General features: G+C 43.3%; 1 protein-coding gene across 5 annotated transcripts in view; it reads right to left on the bottom strand.

The window, feature by feature from the left end:
* CUNH10orf71 (chromosome unknown C10orf71 homolog) overlaps nucleotides 1-23886 on the bottom strand; it is a 161706-nt gene that overhangs the window by 102006 nt on the left and 35814 nt on the right. For 3 of the 5 annotated variants that reach the window (XM_088459786.1, XM_088459785.1, XM_088459789.1), the window contains exon 1: nucleotides 87-247. The exons of the other annotated variants lie outside the window; for them this stretch is intronic. The gene's annotated coding sequence lies outside the window, so the exon portion shown is untranslated. Of the gene's footprint in view, nucleotides 1-86; nucleotides 248-23886 lie in introns of those variants that run through there. 5 annotated transcript variants of the gene reach the window in all.

Below are 23886 nucleotides of genomic sequence, written 5' to 3'. Positions count from 1 at the left end.
GGGTGGTAGTTTTCAGGGGATATCCTGCAAATATTACTTGATAAATAAATCCATACAGTAGGAAACCCATAATAAAGCACACATACCTCTTTGGAAACGTGGCTGTGGTTATATGGCAGAGATGGGAAATGATTCATTATGTGGTGAGGAGAGGGTCAGGAGGACAGGGGTGGAGCTCCATGACCAGAACAGTGTCCATGGAGGTCCCCTGTTAGAATACGGAGGCAGGGTTGCAAGACAGGCTCATTGCCTCATTCTTCTCATGTGTTTATGCAGAATTCATAGTCAGTATGTTCACGTTGTTTTAACCCTTTATAGTAAATCTACCTCACGTTGTTTGTTTGCTATATTTAGAGCATTACCCAGTATAGTCAGAATGTCATATGGGCTAATCCTGTGACACCAGTTATTTGGTATGTGCAGTGTACATTATATTCTCAGCTATACTGAGCCATGGGAAACCCAGACTAATAGCATGGCACACTGATGCTGATTCCTCTTATAAATGTATATATGACAATTTTCAACCATATTTTGCACACATAAAGTAATAACATGCTATAAACATGTCATGCATAAATTACTCTTTGATTTGGGATAACAACAAAAACAATCATTTTATTGCATTATTTTTTTAATTGTTGTAAATGTGATACTGCAGAAATGTTTAAATATATGCTCACAATATGTATACTGTAACTTTTTCTTTTTTGAAAGTCAATCTTCATTCAAACCCCTACTGAGTCCTTTTCCTCAGCCCCCCGTGGCCTACATACTGTGCCTAGGTGTAGCGGTGTGCACATTTACCACTGCGCAGTGGAAGATACTATATTGGAGGTCAGTTCCCTGATCACACATGTGAATGTATTCATTTCAATGGTTATTTGGATTACGCCTTTACATGTTTCCTAGGGAAAAATGCGTGCTATTCTTTTCCACAAGAGGTTACATTACACCAGTGACTAGTTTCCGATGTGCTTTTTTTCTTCAATTACCCTGTCGGATACTGTCAGTATACTTGTGTCTGATCACTCCCTGATACTTGTATCCATTCAGTTGCAATCTTCATATGTAACCCATGGTTTTTCGCGGGTTCTCATGCTGATATTGAAATAATACTGGGTATTCTCACCATATAGAGGTTGTAAGAGAGGCCTGTCCATGTCTTCCACATTAACCCCATCTAATATCTAATGAGAAAATATTTACTTCAATTCTTCCTCATAACTTGTATATTCTATGTGAAGAAGTTGGCCAGACGCTGCTCTCCTCTCCTCAGGGATTTTCTCTTCCACCCGACTTTTGATAGATGTGAAATGTTTTGTGCAGTTTTTCATCCTTAAGGTGCATACACACACAACTATTTTTTGAACGATTATCGATAACAATATTGTTATCATTCAATCGTTGAAAAAAATCGTTGACTTTCTGAGTTAAAACGATGAACGATTATCGTTCATGCGCGTTCACGTTTGTAGTTCAGTCAGACTTACCAACTCAACGATTTTCAGTAAGGGAATATGCAAATTTCGTTTGTAGTTCAAAAAAATCGTTCATTACATTTAGTAAATGAACAATTTTAGTAAACGATTTTCGTTCATTTTTCCCTTGAAAAAATGAACGAAAATCGTTTCCTAAAATCGTTCATTTACTAAATCGTTGTGTGTGTATGCAGCTTAGGGGGCCTATTCATCAACACTAAAATAACGTTTTTAAGGACATTTTCCTTAAATAACGTTATTTTGGTATTCATGAACAGACTTAACACAGTTCCCCTGCATTAATTTCCACACTCCCCATACATTAGTATGGGGATGTGGAAATTGTGGTATTCATCAAATTCCGAAAATGATAAATTTTCGGAATTTGATGCAGTTACTATTCGCCACTGTGAGGTGGCGAATAGCAGAATCCACTTACCTGTATCAGCGTGTGCAGGTCCCCCGACGAGTCCCTCCGTCGCTCTGCTCCGTCCTCAGGCTCCGGAGGCTGGTCTGTCATGTGTGCTCCCCAGCAGAGCACAAGAAAGTTTAGAAAAAGAAAAACATTTTTTTTTTTTTTCTATTCTGTCATGTGGTCTGCTGGGAAACCACATGACAGACCAGCAGGACGGAGCCGGAGGCTGCTGCGTGGACAGGTAAGTCGGGGTGGGGGGGAGGTGAGCGGAGGGGGGAGGGGGGGATCGGGGGGGGTACGAAACTTAACGTATCTGTAGGCAGTGCTGCGCATGCGCTCATTTTACAGATGTAACAGCGCATGCGCAGCACTGTTTCCAGACGCGATAAGGTAGTGTAGATAAGGAAAAGTATCTATTTCCCGAAAAGCTGTCATCGCAAAAATGACAGCTTTTCGGGATAGATAGTTATGGAGAGGAGGAATGATGAATTCCACCTATAATTAGCTAGAACTCCATGAGAGTTCTAGCTAATTATCTCCATTGAATTTTTACGTTTAATGAATAGGCCCCTAAGTATTAATTTTAACAGCTGCTTTTACAGCTCTGCACAACCCTGTCCACAGCTGATGTTTTGGCAGCTTGGTTTCGCAAAATGCATTTTTACAAATGCGAGATAATGCATGGTGCTAGAGCACAGTTCTCTTCATAGGTAAATCTGACATTTGTAGGAAACAAATGAGGGAGTGGCGCTCGTTAAATAGCCACACACTTGCTCCTGACGAAGGTGCGGGATACTTCCGCACGGAAACGCGTTGAGCCTTCATACGGACCCCCACATACCAGAGCACTTGGAGGACACTAATTCAATTTTCCGGACCAGGAATTTGGAGTCAACCGCTATATGGCAACAGCTTATCCAAGTTAAAGGACTTACTTTATATTAGGGATGTGCAGGCTCGGATAGGTTCGAGTTTGCACGTGGAGTTCGGATTTTTCCCTCCAAAAAAACGGAACTCAGATCGAGGCAAAACGTCATCTTACATGGACGAACATCATCATTCCTGGTCTTTTGTCCAGGAATGATGATGTTCGTCCATGCAAGATGACGTTTTGCCTCGTTCTGAGTTCCGTTTTTTTGGAGGGAAAAATCCGAACTCCACGTGCAAACTCGAACCTATCCGAGCCTGCACATCCCTAATATATATGCAAGGACTTCCTGCTACAGTACCCACTTGGTAATGTACTCCTCTTACTGGGACTTGCACCGGATATTTACTTGATACTGGACTCAGTGACTCATTATAGTGTTGTGGGGCCAATCCCTATTGCAATATTTCACATTTTAGCTTTCATATTTGTTTTTATACGTTCCTATTAAATTGTTTTCATTTTGACCAAGCCATGTGTATATGAAATACATTTATTTAAAATATCTCTCCATCCATTAGCGCTGTTACTTTGTTTCAGTTATATAAAATCTGACATTTGTGCCAGATTTTGTCTTGCCAGACAGAGTAGTCACCTGGCTCCCTGAATCCTCTACTACTTGCTGCCCTAAGGGAATGTCTACTGTAATTGAAATGAGGACTCCAAACAGACAGGTACTTGGTAAAGAAGTGTCTTTTTAATGGGAGCAAACACTGCACCTTAGCATACATGAGGTTAGGCCTGGATACACACAGGCACATCACAGAAAATAAGCAAATAAACATATAAGTAAATGTCCGAGCACTCCTTGTGCTTAACAGTCAGCAGTCACAATATCTGTGGACCTTCCAGATCCTGGCACCCTAAAGGCCCCCATACATCAGCAATCGATTGTGGCAATTCTGCAATTTGCAATCGATTGTGTATAAAAATCTGCAATGTATGGGCTTCACAGATTGCAGATTGCAACCAAAAAGTGATTGGAATTGTTTAATCAGATTGTCCAACATGTTGGATTTCACAGATGGATTGGGGCTGTAGATTGTTAGTGTATGGCCATGATCAGCAGATTTGCGGACAGTTACCAGTAAAATGATGGGCCTTTCAAGATTGGCAGATCTGTGATTGCTGCAATCAATCTGCAAATCACTGAAACAGATCTGTAGTGTATGGGCGCAGATTGCTAGATTGGGAAATCCGAAGATCGGGCAATAAATCTTCAAATTGTTCAATTTTGGTTTTCAGATTGCTGATGTATGGGGCCTTATAGCCTGGCCAGTTTGTCCGGTATCAGGAGCAAGGAGCATCAGGTGTGTGGGAGTTTTAAACCCTTCCTGTGCTCCAGTGATTATTCCAGCAGGGTCTGTAAATGTGAAAACCTGGAATTCCACACCCCCACTGCTAATGCAGAACGCACAGGTTTCACTCCACCCTCCCTTGGAGGGTGCCAATTCCACCAGAATGTTGGTAATTCAGGTGAGAAGCAATCCCTCTCACCACACTACCTTGTCCTCACTACTATCCCTGTCCTCATAAACTCTCTTGTCATCAAATAAATCAGACAACACAGAGGAAAAAGACCATAACAGCACCAACACTAGCAATCAAGTAACACAAAACTACAGAAAATAGAATAATAAACAATTTACAACAATCCACTAATCTCTCCTCTCCATGCTCTCTCTACAACCATTAACGCCTTAATCCTCTATCAACTAATAGAAGGTAGGAGGCAGCCGCAAGCTGCCAACCAATCAGCTCCTAACTGTCATTTTTCAAACAGCCTGTATGATGACAGTTAGGAGCTGATTGATTGGTACTTTATCTCCCTCTAGTTTATCACTCTCCAATTTATCACTTTCCAGAGCTAAGTAAATCTTCCCCATAGGAAGAGATGTATCAAGCCTTAGCAAGAGATAAAGTGAAGAAATTGAACAAAGAAACCAATTTGTTTTTGTCTGTCATTTATCTAGCACAGTCTATGAAACAACATTTAGATGCTGCTTGGTTGCTTTGGGCAACTTCAGCACTTTATCACTCTCCAAGGACTGGTACATCTCCCCTATAGTGCAGGTGATGTGGAATTTTTGAGTGGTTTGAAATCAAACAAACATAGCAGCATTCCTTTAAATATGCCAGTGTTTTGGCTGGTTTGAAACTGCAGTCCATCAGTGGCATTTTAACCCTCCAAACAACATTATAATACATTTGGTTGATTGGTGGGTAATATTGCTGGCAAGGCAGTTTAATATATTTACCCCTTGGTCATTACAATGAAAGATTACACCAATTTGTATTGCACACTTTTAAGTAAATGTAAATAAAGTACCAGAAATATACACAAGCTCCAAAACAGGATGCATGTCGAGTCAAATATCTCCAGCCCAAGTGGGAGTAAATAACAGCCCAAGTGGGAGTAAAGTTTGTAGAGGAAAGAAAACAGCAATGCTCCTAGCAGGCTGTGTTCATTTTTGAAACAGTAGCATGATATTATGGGTCCATCTAGGTCAAGATAGTATATTGGTACTGTATATGTAATGGATACTATCATAGTAATGCACTGTTGGTATTTACATAAGCTATTGATTAATATATTTATTTTACACATGATGTATGAGAATAAATGGGATCGGGATTACTACAGGTTCTTAAAAAATTAGCATTTTTGTAACAGTTAATCCTTTTGAAGTTAAATTGGTAAATGCTTCTGGGGGGATACTGTACTTGATTATAGCATATATTTAATTTTATTTAATTAAAACATATATTTAATTTATTTGATTTATTAACATTACTTATATGGTGTCAACTTATCTCATTGTGCTTCACAATTGAGAATAATACAGTAATAAAGACATTCTTGTTTCTTTATGACCTTTATGGGTCTTGCTGGAACTATGCATCGTGGTAACAGTAAGAACATATTGTGCTAGAGTGAATGACTCTACATGCTTCTGGAATGAAAACCAGACCAGGCTGTAGGGGTAGTTGCTCTCAGACTAGTCAAAGAAAGCACCTGGGCTTATCAGCTTTATGTTGGGGTGGAAAGAGCTATAATGGGGGGAAAAGACATTGGACATTGGTTTAAAACCAGCCAGTTATGCTGGCCACACACATAGCGATATTTTAGCCGATCTGGCCGATTCCGACACATTGTAACGACAGATCGTATAAAATATGGCCAAATTCTGAGTAAATCGTGAGTCCCCACTCACAATCACAATGCGATGCGCGTCCCCGCTGGTCGCACATCGCATCTTCAGATCTGCCGTGCAGTAGGGCAGATCTGACAATCTAGGACACAATGCACTGTGAAAGTCTGGATGCAGGAGAGATCGTATGATGGACACCAAATTGTGTGGAAATCGTGTGCTGAGCTACCGGGGAGAGTTTCAAGGGAAATCGTACACAAATCGTACACATCGGCTGATCGTGTGCAGATCGCTATGTGTGTGGCCAGCTTCAGGTTTCAAAATTAAGGCCCTCATTCAGAGCCGCTCATTAGCGGCAGTACACTCGTTCCGAGCGATGTTCGCACATCTGCGCATGCGTACGGTTTTTAGTAGGCATGCGCGAACCAGTCAGTACTGCCGAAAATCGTTTGTACGCTATATAGCGAGTGCCTGCTATTTTGAGTGACAGAATGAGGCGTATGTGGGTGGTAACAGGGGAAGGTGCTTGAAAACGGGGGAGTGGAATTCGAACGCAGGTGTGCTTAAAGGTCAAAACGGGCGTTTTAAGGGTGTGCATAATTAATCCAGCAGCGTCATTGACCACGTCACTTGGTTTTTTTAAACTCAGAACTGCTCGCAAAATAGCGGTTGAAAAAACCAACCACAAGAATAGCGAGCAGTTCATACGCTGTACGATGTACTAGTTTAATCTAATAAATAGCGGACATGACGTATGGTGCGAGCGGCCAGTGGGCGTTTTTATCAAATAAACGAGCGTATGTTTTGCTCGCTCGTTCAGACTTAGAGGTGTGAACAGACTGCAATGTGCGAACGGATCATTTGAATAGCCACCCCTTGTTTTTGAACGAACGACCGCAAATAGCGAACGGCTCTGAATGAGGGCCTAAGCCTTTAAAATGGATCTGGTTCCTGGTGGCAGAGAAAATCTGGTGGGTCCATATGGCCAATCTGATAGTCAGTTGTACTACAGTAAATTTGTGCTAGGCATCGCCAAGAATTTTATTTTTTTTCTTAATGTGAAAATCGTCATCTACAAAAAAAATCAGACTGTTAAATCCAATATTACGCCCAGGCACACTATCTGTACAGCCGCAGCCTGTGTAAAATGCTGTTGGCTGCCTCTCTAATTATACAGGCAGCGCATGGTCCCATTTACAATAGATTTTTGATACCAGAGCTTTTTTACGGGAATTTTTGCAATTTGTCCGACACATGTACACAGCTCACATGTACATGTGTTTTCTGTGAATGTTTATATCTAGCAATTATTATGTCCAGGTGTACCCATCAGGGGTGTACACTATCGCTCCTTCTTTTTAACCTGACATTGGACCCGCTCATATGCATCGTAACTAAGTGGCCCAATTATCAGGGTATTCACATTGGAAACAATGAGGTGAAATTGGTGACTTTTGCAGATGATCTTTTTGAATCTAAACCTCATCTTATGCCGCGGCCTGTATTAGATAGAATTGCGAATAATGGGTTGATCTCAGGTTTCATATTTACTGCAAAGTAGATAAATCTGAGGCCATGTCCTTGGGTGCTGACCCAAGACCAAGGTTGAGCCAGGAATTAAGGTTGGAATGGGATGATTGCTTCTTTGCTTATGTGGGGATCCAGCTTCCAAGAAATGTTCATGACCTTTATTCTGTTAATATAAGCAGGGTGATGAAGCAGGTAATTGCTGAGCTAAGGTGTTGGTCTCATCTTCTTCTCTCCTATAAGGTGTGAGCAAACCTCATAAAAATGTTTTTTCCCTAAATTATTCTGTTTCAAATGTTGCCCATTTTTCTTACCACACAGCATGAAATGCTCTTGAATAGAGAATTTCGAAAATTCATATGGCAATACAAACAGTCTTGAATAACTTTATTTATAAAGCCAACTTCTCGTGGAGGTATTCATTTCCCCAATTTACACTTTATGGATTCCTAGGTTAATTTACTATAAGGGCAGTCCTTTTTACATAATAGGTCTTTGCCTGTCTTTCTACACCTCCACCATCAGGAAATCACTGCTGACATACTTACAACCCACTACTTACAGTATATCTGCTTGGAAGGTGTGGAGTGCTGCTCACCACAAGGTTGGTTTAAATAGACACCATACTCTCTATTTAACTTTAGTGATCAACCCAGACTTCCAGAATGGACAAGCCCATTTTCTGAGTGGCATAGGAGGGGTATTACGTTAATCAGAAAGTTGGTTGATTTACTGGGTAAAACACCTTACGTTTCATTGGGTCACTGAACAATTTCACATGCCAGCCTCACATATATTAGCTATACACCAGGAACATCTTCCCCTGACTGACTGGTCTAATAGTTTAGATGCAGTACTCAGTCAGCCTCTTACGGGTAAGGGTGCCATCTCCCTCCATTATAAATTGTTGCAATCTACATTTGACTACTCTCCTCTGCGATCTGGGTTGTCTTATTGGGTTGCTATCATCCCTCATGTATCATTATAGACCATTCTCAAGACCCTCTCCTATTCACTTAAAACCATGTCCTCTAGCATGTATATGGAAATATTTGATTACATCTATCACAGGGGTTAGTTATCTCCACAATGAAGGTGCTTCATGGGCTGGGCTGACTTTAATGGTTGTTTGAAATGTGGTGTGCAGTACGGTACCTAGAGTCTACTATTTCCACTGTACGTGGGAATGTCCATACATTATACAGTAGTAATTTTTTTTTTGTGGCAGGTTTATCACTTTACTAAATGATGTCCCTTTAGCCCCCAAATGGGTGTTATTGAGTATTACCCCTTCCGTATGTTTGCAAGTGCCAGGAAATTGCTTTTTATTATCTCCACAGTTGCTAGAGCCAGACAAAGTATCCTACAAATGTAAGTGTAAGATCAGCCCCCTACTTTACAGATCTTTAAGACAAAACTGTTTTTGTGTTTAGAATGGAATCGGTATGACGTGAGCCCGGCGGATGTAATACCAACGCCGGAAGACAGAAGATTGAAGATCCCGACAAGGCAAGTAACTATACTATCCCTAACCTTCTCCCCCCACTGACTCTAACCCTCCCTTATGGGTGCCTAACCCTAACCTCCCCCCAAGGGTGTCTAAACCTAACCCTCCCGGGGGGTGCATAACCCTATCATCCCCCCGGGGGTGCCTAACCCCCCTTCCCCTACCCTAACCCTAACCTTCCCGGGGGGTTGCCTAACCCTAAGTCCCCTCTGGTGCCCCTAAACCTATCCCTCCCCCCCGCGACTGTCTGCTCCCGACGCCTGGCTTACCTTCGTTCGGTATACCGGGCGTCGGGATTTCGGCGAGTGAATAATGATAGGCGGCGGGATTTCGACGCCTATCATTAGTACTATGCCGAGATTTGACAGTCGGGAAGCCAGCAGTTGGCATTTCGACCTCCGGCTTCCTGACCGCATACCGTTTAGAATGGATTGGGTAGAATTCTCCTTACATAAAGAAATGAGAGTTTGTAATATTTTTTGAGGTATGAGACAGTTTTATTAATTCTTTGTCATATGATTTGAGATGCCAGATTTACATTTGTTTTAGTCATACCCTGTGGAGTAGCCCCCTGTGGTTTTGATTTAATTGATCCTATTTCATTCTTCTTCTTTTGTTTGTCTATTGTCCCTCCCTATGTGTTGGATTTGTATTTGGACCATATGCCATTGCAATGTGCCCCCTGAACTGCACTCGTGCTTGGTTTTGTAAACTTATTTTGTGATAACAGACCTCTGAAGGTCTGCTTGAGATATGTTTTCTTTTTGTTTATACTGTGAATATTGTTGTTATCCTGTATTATATTTTATGTTGTGAATTACTTACTATATTGTTTATATGATCTCTGTGCAAATTGCTATATGCCTTATTTTTTGCTGCTACAATCATAAATGTTTTTGATTTTCATTTTAAGTTAAATTAAACTAAACCAAGCAGCATTTTAAGAGAAAATTGAAAGTTTAAAATAATGACAGGGTCATTCTACAGTGGGAATAGGTTGGAATTGTCAAGTTTTTCCTATATATTTTCTAGAGTGTTTCCAATGACCGTCAACTGAGTGTGCACCTTATAATGCACTTAGAAGTCAAACATTTCAGCAAATAAAAAAGCAGTGTACAGTAGGCCTGAATTGTTTGTGGTTTGTAAATTACCCTTATTGACTTAAATGAGCAAATGACCTAGACTGTTTCTGCTTTCTATGTTTATTTTTGTCCATTGTATTGTATTTAGGGATGAGTCAACCAAAAGTATTTTCTTAACATGTCCTTGCAGAGTCCTCTCTAGGCTCAGTCTATGAACAAAGCCTAAAATTACAAGTTTTTTTTCATGATAACGAAAAACTAGCATTAACATAAGACAAGGCTATAATTTGTTTTATCGTATCAGACTTCACGTCTGTGAAGACAATCTGCCACTTTCCTATTTATATAGTAATGCATAACATCATTAATGTAACAATATGTTATCCTTTTTTCCTGAAGCTCCATTTTGTGGAGACAGGGCCTGATTCAGAGGAGACGCAGTGCCGATGCATAGGCAGTTGTCTGATTTTTGTTTCTATTGCATATGCATCCTAGTTGTACTGCGAATGCATCCTCACGCTACCATCGGGGACGCAAAATTAATTTGAATGCAGAAAGAGACAATTTTGGTGGGCATTCATGGGTGGCAGCAAGTGCTGGCTAGCCGTGTGTCACGGGCTTGTTGTGGCAAGCGACTGCAGCTTTTTTCGCAGTTGCACTTGTACTGGCAGCTATGTTCCGATGGACTTTCTGAGCAATCATAGAACTGCTCTAATATCTGATGGTGCAACCGATGTGCTTTCAACTTTTTATGCAAAGCGGCGAATTAGCGATGCAGTCGGTGGATTCTCTGCACAAATCACATCGGCTGGAACATTCCACTGACCTGAAAATGCGGGGTTATTGCATGTGAATGCGCAACGTTAGTGGAAACGGCTCCACCCGGGTCCAGTCACCCAGGAAGCCAACCCTCCTAGCGAGCAGGGGATTTCCCGGGAAGGAGCAGGGTAAGGCTCAGTGTAAACGGGTAACTCGTTTACAGGTACGGTAGAGCCGCATTCCGGTGCAATGAAATAATGTAATCTCCAAGAGCCGGCACTGCACTTGGACCAGCAACGCGGTAAAAAAAGGGGTATGTCCCGAGTCTGACCTGATTTGGAACCGTGTTCCAAATCCTGGGTAAGACTCGGGACATTAGTGTAAAAGCGGTATAACAGTGAGCATGCACTAGATCAGTGGTTCTCAAACTCAGTCCTCAGGACCCCACACAGGTCACGTTTTGCAGGTCACCCAGCAGGTGCACAGGTGTGTTCATTACTCACTGACACATTTTAAAAGGTCCACAGGTGGAGCTAATTATTCACTTGATTCAGTGTGGAGACCTGGAAAACATGCACCGTTTGGGGTCCTGAGGACCGAGTTTGAGAACCTGTGCACTAGATAATGGGTAGGCAATGTGTGGAACTCCAGATGCAGTGAAACTAGACATCCTAGCATGCCTTGCCACAGTTTTAGCATGCCCCAACAGCAATACTGTGGCAGGGCATGCTGGGATGTATAGTTTCACAGCAGCTGGAGTGCCACATCTTGCCTACTGTACGTCTGGTACTTCTATCTTTTGCACCGCAAGATACTACCGATAAATCTAAAAGAAGAATACAAACAAAAAAGTAGGAACATAATTGCCCTATAAATAAGATACATTATTTTAATTATGTACTGGACAGATTAATTAAAATATAGGATCCTATTTAAGGATCATTAACATAGTATACTGAAGGGTAGGGACAGTATTAGATGCATTTATTCCTGATTCCTTTTCCTATCGGAATGTTGTAGTTAGCGCTGAGAGAACTTAATCATCTGTACTTGAAATTCATGCAAATTCTTACATTTCGATAAATAGGATCAGTACATGATCGTGCCTTATGTGGATGCAATCTGGTGAACAAATAACGACTCTTGTGGGATCAAACCAATCACAATAAAGATATACAGAGAGAGCCAATAGCAACACAGCAGTCACCGACACATTGCCAAAACCATAGAAACGTACAATGGAACCATTTCTGCGCTTATTGTTCATGCGTCTACCATTAGATGTCACAGCAACAATAAGAAGACGACATTGTAGAAATACCCTTATTTTTCATCAAACAAATACAACAACATACAGTAAGTGAAGTATAATATACTGTATTGCACTTGCAAGTAACCATGATGTGTGCTTTAAATGACCTTTTTCCAGTTAAATAACATAGCAGGGTAGTTGTACAATATTTACACTTTTTCTTGGGGAGGGTTCTAATGCTGGGTACACACTGGCAGATATATTGACCAATTAATTGATCGGCCAATATGTCGGGTGCCCTTCGGCCATTGTGTACCAGCGATATGTCTGTGAATGGCGTAATTCACAGACATATCGTGTCAGCTCTGCTGCACAGCCGATGGCAGATATATCTGTCCATCGTGCCGACTGCCCGTACACTTGCTGCAGAGGCTGTGGGGAAGGGGGCACGACACGCCCCCGGCCAGTGGGACTCGCAGCCAGATCACAGATGATGGTTGATCAGTGTGTATGAACAACCATCATCTGCAGATATATCTGTCAGGTGTGTACCCAGCTTAAGTGTAAAATAATGTATTTTGCAACATGAATATGTTGTGTTTTGTAAATCTTTTGTTAATGTTATGGATGAGTTGCAAAATATTTATATCATACTTCGGGGGGAATGCAATTAGATGCGAAAAAGCGAAAATCTGAGTTTTCTGATAATTCGCGTGTTTTGGTGTGACATATTTGCAAAAACACATTAGTGCGAAAACTGTGCATTGTGAAACCAACGAAAAGTACAGGAAATTTTGGGGAAATCAGTCTGTACCCTATAAAAAGCCTAACTGACATAGGAAATCAATATAGAAGTGTATTGGTGGACCTAATAAATGTATATTGGGTTCTTAAATTATGTAAAATTGCTGTTATATACATATTTGTAAAAGTGTGGAAAAATTACATAAAAGTAATATTTTTTGGAGAAAATAATTGCTGCAGTTAAATCGGGGGTGCAAGTATATTTTTGTGTCTATAAAGGGCACTTGCTGCAGCCACCTGCAATGTTTAAAACATCTGTCCCATCCATACAGCCCCCCAAAATACCTCACTCCGTAGTTTAAACCTATTTTCCACACTTTTTACATTTTGACCCCAAAAATTACATGTCATTATTAGGGGGAATTAAGTTAAATAAAAATAGTTTTTGCCTAATTAGTCACTAGTGGGGATGTCCAAAGGGTTCTGAACCAAGGGCCTGATTCAGATCCGGTCGCAAGCGCTGAGCGCTCGCAACCAGGTCGATGGTGGCCCACAGTGCATGCGCACGACGGAGATGGCTCCGTCGTGCGCATGCGCGAGACCCGGCTAGCGACGGGCAATCCGTCGCTCCGGGTCTCGCACCAAAGCTGTCGATGGTGAGTGACAGCTCGCCCCCTTTTCTGGGCGGCCGGGGAGTGGCTGCCCAAACGGAGGCGTTCTCTTTGAGCCGAAAGCTCTCTGGGGCTTGTGAAAAACGAGACCCTACCACAAGGGTCTCGTCGCAAGCCCGATGGTCGCAATGGTCTTGACCATCGCGACCATCATCATGGCGCTCGCTATAGCTGTGGGTGGTCACCCACAGCTATGCAAGCGGCCAAGAGGCCGCTCCAAAAAAAAAAAGCCCGGCCCTGATTCAGAGCGAGCGGCTCTGAATCAGGCCCCAAGTCCCCACATTTTTAGCCAAAAATACAGAAAAAGTTTTCAACCACTCTGAGATGGTGAAACCAGTCCGCCTTTTTTCGTAAATTTTCGCACATGCAAAAACTTTGGCAATAGGATTGCACGACACACATTTTTGTCCAACGGCGAACATTTTTCATCAAACTGCGGCTTTTCGTGTCTAATTGAATCCGGCCCTTTATTGCAGATCTGACCGCAAAGTAGGCAATTTATTCATCAAATAAAAACCACAATAGGCAGAGTTGGGGTAGGAAATTGTGTACTTTGTAAATGCTTTTACTTCCATGTGAAATAATATCATGTTACGCTAGTAGCCAAAAACACAGTTTATCCAAAAGGTCATCTTCTAGTATTGTAACAAAAATAATTAGCTTTTTTTGATTACTAGCAATTATAGGGGGGGAATTCAATTCAAAGCGACGTTGAATCGCCCCAGGAGGGAGCTCCCGAAGCTATTCAATTCACCGCGCTGTTTGGGCGGCTAAAGGATTTCTTCTCGCACACCCCTGGGGATGAGAAGGGAAATCCGACAAAAGTGCCGGGCGCGCAGCTCTTTGCCGGCTTAACCCAGGTTGAGTCGCGAGAACCGGCATTCTCCAACTGAATTGAATAGCTCTGGGAGTTCCCTCCCGGGGCTATTCAGCATCACACTGAATTGAATTCCCTCCCAAAGGGTCTGATTTAGAGTTGGCAGCAAAAAAACAAAAATCTGCTTCTGAGCAAACCATGCTGCAAAGCAAGGGGTGCAAATAAATTATTATATATATTTTTGTTGTACGTGGCTAAATAAATACTGGCTGCTTTTGCAATTAGCCAAAAAATGCAGGACATCTTTATTTTTTTACACTGCAATTTAGGATTCAGCTAGATAACGCACCCCCCCCAAATCAAAATCTCTCTGCACATTTTAAATCTGGCCCAGTTGCAGTGCAACTGCAGTGCCAAGGTTTGCCACAGTTTTGCCAAGTTTTGCCAGTTTTGCCAAGGTTTGCCACAGTTACTCCTTCTTTTGCTTGGCTCCAATCTCTGAATCAGACCCAAATCATTGAGCACTGATTACTATAACTACTTAAGTTGGTTATATTAAAGAGGCTGTTTTGGGAACATTAACGTGTATTTCACGTTCTCAGTTGAAGTTTTACCTATCCAATACACTTTGATTGTGCATACTTTGTATTGAATATATAATTATACTGTATAGTGCAGTAATATGTCAAAATGCTCAACTTGTGTAGTAAGTTATCAGATGAGCCTATGCATTGATAACGAAGATGAACTTGGCACAAAAGAGATTTGCTTCCCTGTATCTGATCTGCCTCAGGAAGCAATGATATTTCCAGCAAGTTGTTTAATTTGAACCTGCCCCCCACCAAAAAAAACCCTCATGACTAATGGTGCCTACACACATGGCGATCAGCACACGATCAGCCGATGTGTACGATTTGTGTACGATTTCCCTTGGAACTCTCCCCGGCAGCTCTGCACGCGATCTCCACATGATCTCCACACGATTTGGTGTCCAATCTTCATACGATCTCTCCTGCATCCAGACTTTCACAGTGCATCGCCTCCTAGACTGTCAGATCTGCCCTACAGCACCGCAGATCTGAAGATGCGATGTGCGACCAGCGGGGACGCACATCGCATCATGATCGTGAGCGGGGATTTACTGAGGATTTGGCCATATTTTACACGATCTGTCGTTCCAATATGTCGGAATCGTCCAGATCGGGTAAAATATCGCTGTGTGTGTTGCCAGCATTAGATACCACTTGCTCAGGATGTCAGTCAGTGTTTGAATGAACCTAGTCAATATTTAAACATTAATTTTGGCCATGAAGCATATCATAGAATATTATATTATCAGCCTAACATTTGCTACATTTTCCATTTAATTTCAAAGTTTATGCCCTGTTGCTTATTTGAGTGTTATGATCACTGATACAGCAGTGTATATAAACCTTGTCCTTGTCCTGCATTGTATTGTACTGTAAGTAACTGGTTTTTTGTTCATTTATTTATGTACTTTGTAAGGCGCTACGGAACACATGTGGCACCATATAAATAAATAAATAAATAATAATAATAAATAGGCCCTTGATCCCATGTCCTTGGCAATGCTGGTCCAGTCTAGTGAGCCATGGCAGGAGATGTTTGTCAAAAGTTTCTATGCAGAATCAGAAGACCTTGAACTTTATAAATGTGCAGGGAGCATGCTCTCCGCCCAATTCCTGCTAGCCACCAATCCCATGCACTCTGGAGGTATATAAAGGTGATATTTGCAGATATATCTGTGGATGATGGTCGTTCACATACACTGAAAGACCATCATCTTCCAGGCAGCCACGGGTCCTGCTGGCTGGGGGGCAGCCCCCCTCCCCACGGCTACCGCTGCATGTGTACGGACAATCGACTGATCTGTAGATATCTGTCCATCAGCTGTGCAGCACAGCCAACACGATGTGTCTGTGAACAAAGTCGTTCACAGACATATCGCTGGTACACACTGGTCGACAGGCACCAGATATATTGGCCAATCAATTAATCGGCCAATATATCTGTCAGTGTGTACTCAGCTTAAGGCTGGAAATCCAGAGCACTAGCTGGCTGATTAGGCCCTTGCACTCTCTAGTTTAGTTATTCCTGATTGTTGACTGACTACCTGGGCTTTGAGCCTTGACTTTGCCTTATTCCCACTCTGGCTCTGTTTTCCCTAGCTTGATTCATAACTTTGTCATTGGATCATTGTTCTAGATACCATCAACTGGGATCCATCCATGAACTATACAATGTAGCAGTGCCTGTGCTCTTACTGGTCAAGAGAGAAGGAACTGCTGCAGCTCATATTTGTAGGCCCTGATCCAGACACACAGGCTGAGAGGTAAAATGGCAGCATATGTTTTTATATCCACAGGGATGTGTGTGATACATACAGTGCATGGTGCGTACAAATTAAACATTAATAGTCAAATGTTATACAGTACACATTGTTTTATGAAACACATCAAAATGTATGGGTCATTAGTCATTTACTCAGTTAAGAATGATGCAGAGGATAGTTTGCTGAAAGTCACAGGTGATAGCATTAGAGATCCCATATTACTGGACACTAAAGCTGGGTACACATCTAAAGATTATTTGTCCAACCAGCCAACTAGTTGATTGGTTGGAATGGAAATCTGGTAAGGTATGGAAGCAAATGACAATCAGCAATTTGCTCCTAAATGCCAGAAAACAGATGAAAATGGCCGTCAGACAAGTTTGTTAAATGTTTGATCTAAACAATTTGTTCAAACAACAGTTTTTGTCCATTTTCCGGCATTTGGGAACAAATTGCTGATTGTGATTTGCTTTCATACCTAACCAGATTTCCATTCTAACCAATCAACTAGTTGGCTGGTTGGACAGATAATCTTTAGATGTGTGGCCAGCTTTAGGGGCATATCCAATGAACTTAATGACAGCCCAGACCTATTCAATTAGGTCCCTTGTTCATAACCCAGAGTTTTCTACGCAGCCTCGGAAGCTGCAAAGAGTAATCTGCGTTAAATGCAGTCTCTGGGGCTTCACATGCAGGGAAACCATAGATTCCAGCTTTCTACACTGAATCAATGGCTTAAATAGTAAGCTTTACCTCAAGGTTTACTGCATAGGTAAAAGGAAAATGCGGAATAATTGAATAGCTCAGGGTTTGAAACCCGGAGTTTTTTTCCGCGCTGTATACTCTGCATCTATATGCCTCTAAATACAAGAGTTAACAGAATAATTACTCCTCAAAGAAGATCTCAGTCTTATAGCAATCAAAACCCAATCTAAGGGGCATATTCAATTACCCGCGGGACTTCTCCCGCGAGTAATTGAGGGGTGAAAGTCCCGCGACGTGGGGTTAAGCTATTCAATAGAATAGCTTTTTCCTCGCGTCATAAAACAGGACTTCCACGCGAGAACACACTGATTCCGCGAGAACTGCGGAATCAGTGTGTTATTCTTGGTCGCGCGAGGCCGAATAGGGCGGCCTCACGCTGAATTTACCTCACACCTACATGAGGTGCGAGGTAAAGTCAAACAGCGGGGACTTCGTGCGCGGGGTCTCAGGGACACCCGCGCGTGGATTCCCCGCTAAATGAATCCCGTCCAGCACGCAAATTAGCCCCTAAAAGTGCTGTGAGGTGCAATGCAATAAGTACATACTGCTACATACTAGGGGTGAGCGGGTTCGGATTTCTGAAATCCGAACCCCCCCGATCCGAGGTAGATCCGAGTCAGGCTCGACTTTTCCCGCCTGACTCGGATTCTGAAATCGAAGCAAAACGTCATCATCCCGCCTTCCGAGTCTCGCGGGTTTTGGATCCTATATAAGGTACCCGCGTCGGCGCCATTTTCTCACTCGGCTGTGGACAGTGAAGAGGGAGGGTGGGAGTTAGGGCTGGCTGGGCTGTGTAGTGTAGTGTAGTGTAGTGCAGAGTAGTGTTGTGCTGCGCTGTGCTGCTGTTGTCCACTACTTCAAAGTCCATAGGGGCTGGCTGTGTTGTGCTGTGCTGCTGTTGTTAATAGGGGCTGTGTCCACTACTTCAAAGTCCATAGGGGCTGGCTGGACTGTGTTGTGCAGTCAGTTCTCCATAGGGGCTGTGTCCACTCCAAAGTCCTGTGCAGTGTCCCAGTCCTAAAGGGGTGCTGTAGTGTTGTCCAGGGGGTGCTCTGTCCGTCAGGGGTGCTCCCCCTAAGTGCTAAAAAAAATAATATTATTTCTGTGTTTGTGAACTGTGTGCGCAGTAGCCGCACGTGCATCAACAAAGTAGTGCCAAGCGTGTGCCTGTGTCATAAGTAAAGGGCCGGCTGGCTTGACCGTTAAAGGGTGCTGTAACCCCCAAAGTACACTCCAAACCAAATAACAAAATATTTTCTGTGTTTGTGAATTGTGTGCGCAGTAGCCGCACGTGCATCAACAAAGTAGTGCCAAGCGTGCGCCTGTGTCATAAGTAAAGGGCCGGCTGGCTTGACCGTTAAAGGGTGCTGTAACCCCCAAAGTACACTCCAAACCAAATAACAAAATATTTTCTGTGTTTGTGAATTGTGTGCGCAGTAGCCGCACGTGCATCAACAAAGTAGTGCCAAGCGTGCGCCTGTGTCATAAGTAAAAGGCCGGCTGGCTTGACCGTTAAAGGGTGCTGTAACCCCCAAAGTACACTTCAGTCCAAACCAAATAAAAAAATATTTTCTGTGTTTGTGAATTGTGCGCGCAGTAGCCGCACATGCATCAACAAAGTAGTGCCAAGCGTGCGCCTGTGTCATAAGTAAAGGGCCGGCTGGCTTGACCGTTAAAGGGTGCTGTAACCCCCAAAGTACACTCCAGTCCAAACCAAATAAAAAAATATTTTCTGTGTTTGTGAATTGTGTGCGCAGTAGCCACACGTGCATCAACAAAGTAGTGCCAAGCGTGCGCCTGTGTCATAAGTAAAGGGCCGGCTGGCTTGACCGTTAAAGGGTGCTGTAACCCCCAAAGTACACTCCAAACCAAATAACAAAATATTTTCTGTGTTTGTGAATTGTGTGCACAGTAGCCGCATGTGAATCAACAAAGTAGTGCCAAGCGTGCGCCTGTGTCATAAGTAAAGGGCCGGCTGGCTTGACCATTAAAGGGTGCTGTAACCCCCAAAGTACACTCCAGTCCAAACCAAATAAAAAAATATTTTCTGTGTTTGTGAATTGTGTGCGCAGTAGCCGCACATGCATCAACAAAGTAGTGCCAAGCGTGCGCCTGTGTCATAAGTCAAGGGCCGGTTTGGACATCTGGTCCGGACTGAAGGACGTGCCAACAATTTCTGACAAGTCTACTGTCACTGCATATGATACTGTCCTCAAAGCAGCAGCGACAAGCGTGCGTCTGTCTGTTAAAGGGTGGTGTAACCCTCAAAGTGCGCTCCACAAACAATAAAAAAATTCTTCTTTTTTTTTCTGTCTTTGTGAAATGTGTGGGCTGTAGCCGCACCTGCATCCTTAAAGCAGCAGCGACAAGCGTGCGTCTGTCTGTTAAAGGATTACATCGGTGACAGCATCCAAGTAGGCATGTCAGACAGTCCGTACCTGTACTGGCAGGAAAAAGAAGCAATTTGGAGGTCCCTGTACAAACTGGCTCTATTTTATCTGAGTTGCCCCCCCTCCAGTGTGTACTCCGAAAGAGTATTTAGTGCAGCCGGGAACCTTGTCAGCGAAAGGCGTAGGAGGTTGCTTCCACAAAATGTGGAGAAGATGATGTTCATAAAATGAATTATCAACTCTTCCAGGAAGACCAGCCTCCAGAACGTACAGAGGGACCTGTGGTTGTGGATTCCAGCAGGGACGAATTAATACTCTGTGAGGATGAGGATGTACACAACACTGAAGAGGGTGAGGAATTGGTGGATGAGGAGGATGAGGACGACATCTTGCCTCCATAGAGCCAGTTTATGCAGGGACAGATTAATTACCAGCTTGTTTTGTGGGGGCCCAAACGAACCAATCATTTCAGCCACAGTCCCTGACCCTGGCGCTGAAATGTTTGGTTTGTTAAAGTGTGCATGTCCTGTTTATACAACATAAGGGTGGGTGGGAGGGCCCAAGGACAATTCCATCTTGCACCTCTTTTTTTTCTTTGAATTATGTACTGTTTGGGGCCTAGTTTTTCAAACTGCCATCCTGTATGCCACTGCAGTGTCACTCCTAGATGGACCACGTGTTTGTGCCGCCCACTCGTATCTCTTAGCATAGTCATCCAGCTACCTCGGTGCAACCTTTTGGATATAAAAACACTATTGTGAGGTGTGAGGTGTTCAGAATAGACTGGAAATGAGTGGAAATTAAGGTTATTGAGGTTAATAATAGAATAGGAGCAGAAAAACACACAAATTCTGTGATTTTAGCTGTTTTTATGCTTTTAAAAAAAAATAAAATACAGATTCAAAACACAAAACCCAGAACCCAAAACACGGAAGGGTGGTTTTGGCAAAACCAATCCAGATCCAAAACACGAAGAAAGATCCAGATCCAAAACCAAAACACAAAACACGAAAAGTGGCCGGTGCACACCCCTACTACATACATAGGTCGCGATTCAATTCAAGTATTGCTGAATAGCCCCGGGAGGGAGCTCCGGGAGCTATTCAATCCAGAGCAATGTTTGGTCCGACTAAAGGCCTTCTCGCACTCTCCTGAGGGCTCGAGGAGATATCTGACAATCTGCTAATTTAGCACAGCGCTAACAGCCTCGCGGCCGGCACTTTAGTCGGTGAATGGCGGTTCTCGTGACTAAACACCCAGGTTAAGTAGCGTGAGGCGGCATTCTCCGACTTAACAGCGCGCTGAATTGAATTGCTCTGGGAGCTATTCAGCATCGCGTTGAATTGAATCACGGCTATAGTAGCCTACTCTAATTTCTGTGAGCTGTTCCGGACTCCCGACAGGGTAGAGTAACTTCCCGGAGGTTTGGTGACTCAATTTGTGAGGAATCACGTCATCATTAACCTTCCCATTGCTGAATGATGATACAAATCATGATATTGAGCAGTGGGTCCGCTATGATACAATTCCCTGCTGCTCCACACCCTCTTTGCCAAATATGCCAACTTACTGGCTCCTCTACCCCACCCCGAGAGACTAGACAAGCATGATCTATTCTGTTCTCGAAGGGTTGGGTATGAGATGGGCAAACAGCCCAGGACTAAAGATGCCAGTATTCCTCCCCTCTCAGTACTCTGTCGGGAGTCCTGCCACTGGCAGTTACCTGTGCATTTACCAACATGTTAAACAATGATAGGATAGTGATCAGATTGCTAGGGGTATATTTACTAAAGTGCGAGTTTTTAGAATTGGAGATGTTGCCCATAGCAACCAACCAGATTCTAGCTATTATCTTCTAGAAGGTGCTAGTTAAATGTTAAGTAGAATCTGATTGGTTGCTATGGGCAAGATCTCCATTTCTAAAAACTTTCACTTTAGTAATTGTACACCCTATTGATTGTCTGGGGCAATACACTTGCTTTATCAATCCAATTGCCTGAATATTGTCTGCTGTCCAGTACTTAGTAAAATGTTGGTTATTAGTGCAAAGGTGATATGCAACGGTGTTATATTCAGGGTCTGAAGTCCCACAAGTAAACTGCATAAAACTGCACACTATAATGATGCTCTACACAAACAATATGATATTGTTAAAACAGAATAAAACAATACTATTAGGATTGGGTCCTGAGAGATTCAAAGCAATAGGTAGATGTGTATTGAAATGTGCATACAAACAACGTATAAAGAAACTGAAGGCCTATAACATGGGCGGGATGTATCAAGTATCACATATACTATGCTACACATCCTTCCCCATATCGCATGCTTACCGGCGTTTATTACCCTTTCTGGAGCTTACTGCATATGGGCATATATAATTCTCCGATATTCACTGCAGACCACTTTAACTCATATGGGGAAACCATATTTGTTGTGGTAAATCTCCAAAAACTATAATTTCTTCTTCAGGGTCCTAAGGGCTCCAGGAGAGACAATGGGGTGTAAGTGGGACCTGGAGAACCACCAGCAAAGCTTTTCCAGGATGCTCCGGTGTTTCGCCCTATACCCCGCCCACAGCCTGAGGGCAACTCAGTTTCGTTGGTGTCAGGCAGGAGCTGGATCACCGTTTTAACAGTGGGGCTGCTAGTAAGCTGCCCAAGCTTATTTTTATGATTTAATTTATTTATTATTTACTATGAGCAGTAGCACGAGACAGTCCATGGGACATCTGCACTGCTGCTCCTTCAGTCCTCCGTGGCGCCATGACACCAGCCCTCGGGTAGGTACTCTTGCCAGGGCTCTGAGGGGGACCTAGCTAGCAGAGGCTCCATGGACCCCAGACTGCAGCCGGAAAAAAGGGCACAGGTAAGGCGGATTCCCGCTCGTGTATGCGTTCTTGGGAGACAGACCGGAGGCGCTGACGTGAACACTGGTTCATCCGGGACTCCACTAGACCACCAGGGCATTAATACTATTGGTGCAGGGCATTTTCTAAGGCCAGGGGACCAGGTGGTTGAAGTTAGCATAGGGGACAAGGCACTCTCCCTGCAGCCCCTCCCCCAGCTCAGGGCAACAATCCACTGCGGTCTTGCTGCCGCCTGAGCTGCTCCTCCCTCACCCCCCACCCCCTCTGCCATTCACGGCAGCTATTTTCTGCATTTAGGTCTCCGGGTCCATTCTATCTGTATACCTCTCCCAAGGGCCAGGTTATACAGCACTATAGCCTACCAGCCACTGAGGTCTGTGTAGTTGGTTTTAGTGCCCACTGCAGTTATATTGTATATTGCTGTCTGTTTTCTTTTTCATATGACTGTCAGCTTATACCTTTCCTTTTCTTCCGATATAACCCTGGCACACTAAGGTATAAGGAGTTCACTGTACCTCACATCTCCATATATTTGTGAGGGCTATCACATACTACATATTGCTGTTGTGCACTACACTGAGCCATATTGCACATACATCTGGGTTACTCGCTGCACTGTGTCAGATTGTATATTTCATTATTCTTGCAGCCATGTCTGGCAGAGGCAAGGATGACAAACAGCCCGCTCCCCCCACTCTGGTGTCTTGTAAGTCTGGCTCAGCAGGCTTAACTTCAGAGGACCTCATTCAGGATGGTCTTTGTGCATCTTGTTATACTACCCCTGGCCCATCAGCCCTGATGTCCTCTCCTCAGGACCCACCCTGGGCTACCTTTTCACAGGTGCTGGCAAAAATTGCAGACCATCTAACGGTCCCTGTGGTAGCTCCCCCTATGGGATAGACACAGCAGGTATTCCCTGCGACTCCTTTGCCTTCCCCATGGGTAGATGTACTTTCTACCTCAGTGCAGAGTCTGGCGGATACCCCTACAGCCATTCAGCAAATGCTGCAAAAGAGAGACCCTTTCCTAGTAAAATCTACTAAATGTGCTGTGTTATCTTCCCAGTCCACCCAACTATCAGATTCTGATTTATCATCTGGGGAGGCAGAAGAAGCAGATCTCTCTCACCCTGACTCCCCTTCGGGAGATGAGGAACCCCCCTATAAATTAAATA

Source organism: Taudactylus pleione, unplaced genomic scaffold, assembly GCF_031769625.1.
Source record: "Taudactylus pleione unplaced genomic scaffold, aTauple2 ptg000935l, whole genome shotgun sequence".
Lineage (NCBI taxonomy): Eukaryota > Metazoa > Chordata > Amphibia > Anura > Myobatrachidae > Taudactylus > Taudactylus pleione.
The sequence above is the reverse complement of the archived record's forward strand: the minus strand, read 5'-3'. Positions and strand labels throughout refer to the sequence as shown.